This window comes from Cricetulus griseus (assembly GCF_003668045.3).
Source record: "Cricetulus griseus strain 17A/GY chromosome 1 unlocalized genomic scaffold, alternate assembly CriGri-PICRH-1.0 chr1_0, whole genome shotgun sequence".
Lineage (NCBI taxonomy): Eukaryota > Metazoa > Chordata > Mammalia > Rodentia > Cricetidae > Cricetulus > Cricetulus griseus.
In genome coordinates this window covers 14,197,498-14,200,780 of record NW_023276806.1, presented here as the reverse complement: position 1 = coordinate 14,200,780, position 3,283 = coordinate 14,197,498, and positions in this window count along the sequence as shown.

Sequence of the window (3,283 nt, the reverse complement as noted above, 5' to 3'; positions counted from 1 at the left end):
CTGCCCGGTGACAGTCTGAGGTGCTCCAGAACCCTGAAACCTTCAACCCCGTCACTTTTCCAACTAAAGGATGACTGTACACTGGTTGGTCGGTAATGGTAAGCACCTCCGTCTCCATCTCTAGCCATGCTTCTAGGAGTGGATTCATCCTGCAACCATGGTTTCTCACCTTCGGCCACAGTCGAAAGCCCCATGGGCAGCCATGCATCCTTCAGGCTCAGAGCCCTCAGTACTCTTGTTCCAATGTGATGACATAGAACAGCTTGTGTCCATGGACTCATTACAGCTCCTGGACCTTGCAGGTCGTCACCTGACGACTCAAGGCCAGCCTGTGCTGTGTCCAAGCTGAATTTCTGGAACGCCACAGTTCAGCCTCTGGACCTTATTTCTATTTCACTCATGGAAATGTGCCCACCCTAATACCCCCACCCCCCATACCAATCTATGTGGCTGCTTATCACATCCAGGTATTGGACATTTGCAACATTCCACCAGCGATGAAACAGTTGGAAATGTGTACTCTATAGCCGCAAGTTCTCTGTTCTTTCTCCCTGTTGTGTTTCTCTGCCTGCCTCTTGTTCCTGGTGTGTGATCTAGCCCCGCTGAGACTCCCTCTCCTGCCTGCCTCAGCAGCCTCTGCTACCTCCCACCTTGGCTACAGTTTAGCCTGTGTTGTTTCTTCTGCCTCTGTTCCCTTCCTTCCTGCTGCAGCCCAAGGAGGTGGTATCATCTCTACCCAGCTGTGCTGCTAATGCTCGCCTGACTGCTGCAGGCTGGCCTGAGATGAACAGCGGGCTCCGGATGCTCAGGAAGAGTTTTTGCTTCCTGTCTGTTTCATATGTATGAAAAAAGTATGTGAAAGGTGTCCCCAGCGAGTGTGACTCTGAATGCCTGTGTCCTGTATGTGTGTCATGCTAATAGTCTATGGATTGTGGGTGGGCGCCATCTAGGCTAAGGGCAAAGACAGGTCAGATAACCTAAGTGCCATTTTTACCAAGGGTAACCAAGTGACCATTGCCATTTAGTTTGCATTTGAAAGAGCTACTGTACCACCGTTTTTACTAAGGGCGACTATGTGGAATGGCAGCCATCTTTACTAAGGGTAAAGACTATAATTCTTAATCCTAAAGCTCCCTCTCTCTGTTCTTTCTCCCTATGCTGGTCTGGGGCGGGTGGTGGTGAGTCTGCAGCCGCATGCAGTTGGTACTCTGACTCTGCACTTCCCCCTTGGCATGGCTAGGGCTGACTGATGCTCGGGGTGCTGCACAGCCCCTCACTTCACTCCAGGCAGCTGTGCAGCCTGAGGGATCCCAGGGGTGGTTCCGGCCCTCGTGGTTCCACCCTGCGTAGAGCCCACAGCCTACCCCAGCCTCTGCCTATAAAAGCAGCCGTTGGGCAGAGTTCATTCACTCTCTTTGCCTTTTACTTATTTCTTTTTACCTTTTACTTCTTTGTCTCTAATTTCCTCTTACACTGACCCTATTGCATGTAGCACGTTTTCGTAGTGGATGTTCCCAGATTTTCAAATTGAGAGAAGGAAAAAGGCCAGGGTCACAGTTCCAGCCAGAGGAAGGTCTTGTCTCCTGGAACCCAGTTCTAACAAGTTCCAGACCACTTTGCATGAGTTACAATCCTAGGTCGTTGAGCCAGATTTCTTATTTATGCATACCTCTTGCCTTCTCTTTAAACTAAACCCCGTGTTAGCACTTTGAATATGGAATGGGGGGGTGCTAGACATTTTTGTATATTGATATGCCCATATTGAATAAATCTCTGTTTTTCACGATTACTTGTGTATTTAATTATCCTAACTTGTTCTTAAACTCTACTTGTAATAAGGAAGTCTTGAAAGTAAACAAAAACACCTTGGATGTATGATGTAGGAAGAGTGGCTTCCTTTATTAGCTGTGAAAAGCATCCACGGATTTAACTGAGTACTGCTGAGTAAGCTCATGTTTGTAAGCTGGTGCCATCCTTTGAGTAAGAATGGCCCCATAGGCTCACATATTTGAATGCTTGGCCCTTTGTCGGTAGAACTCTTTTGGGAAGTGCTAGATGTGGCCTTATTGGAAGAGGTGTTTCATTAGGGGTGGGATTTGAAGTTTCAAGATACCTGCCAGGCCCAGTCCCACCCCTACCCTGCTTTTGCTACCAACTTGAGGATAAGATGTAACCCCTCAGCTATTCCTCCAGTGTCATGCCTCCTGACCTGAGGCCACACTCCACATCATGAAGATAGACTAACCCTCTGACACTGTGAGAAGCTCCCAATTAAAAGCTTTTTCCCGTAAGTTGCCTTGGCCATGGTGTCTCTTCACAGCAATAGAAAACTAAGGCAGCTGTTAATAGAGTATTTGTAAAAAATTATGAAATATATTTTTGTTCCTGTATCACTTGGCCTGAATCTAGCTCCCCTTCCTCATTTCCTACGACTGTGGCTTTAAGCATCACTGATTCTTGCAGTTGTGGGGACATAGTATGTATTTCTACACCCATGGAACCATCAATGTGCTATTCCTTCCTACGGTGAAATCCTTCTGTTGCGTTTGTACCACTGTGTTGCCCCTTGTGGGAGGGGGCAAGTAGGCACAGACTCTGGGAGACAATCTGGGCATAGCAAGCTCAGTTTATTTCAGGAAGGGGAAAGCCTTATATACCCTCCACCTGCCCAGGGAAAGGGAAGCAACCACACTGGCATCAGGGTCTTTTGTGGCAGCTGGAGACAGGCTCAGCTAGTCTTATCTCATGGCATGGCAGCTATTGCTGGGGCCTCCAGCTAGCTGGTTTAATACAGGTTAGGCCACCAAGGGTCTGTAGGCCCCCAGGCCATTTGTTCCTGGGCAAATATCCCCCCATACCCTTCCATAAATGTACCATCTTTACTCCGATCTAGGGAAAAGAAGACACATTCTTGGTGATGTTAGTCCAAGGCCCCAGAAACTAAGAAACCAGACCTTTTGCATTTAAATAATTTGGTTTGACATTTCTGATATTTTAGCAGTCAGTAGATTAACTAACTGCAATTGATTGTTATTTTTACCTGGTAAAGTTTTTTAGGACAAATTAAATTTGTACAAGCAACATTTGGTTCTTCCCAGCATTCAAAATTACCATCCAAAGATGTAGCAATGATCAAACTTTAGAATTTTAGCAGATAATTTTTAATACACATGGATGCAGATTTTGAGCTTCCTATATTACTATATTGCCCCCTACAGGAAGTCTAAAATACATTTTAGAAACTTCTACAATGAAAGGAATTATTTATTTACTTCCAAAAAAT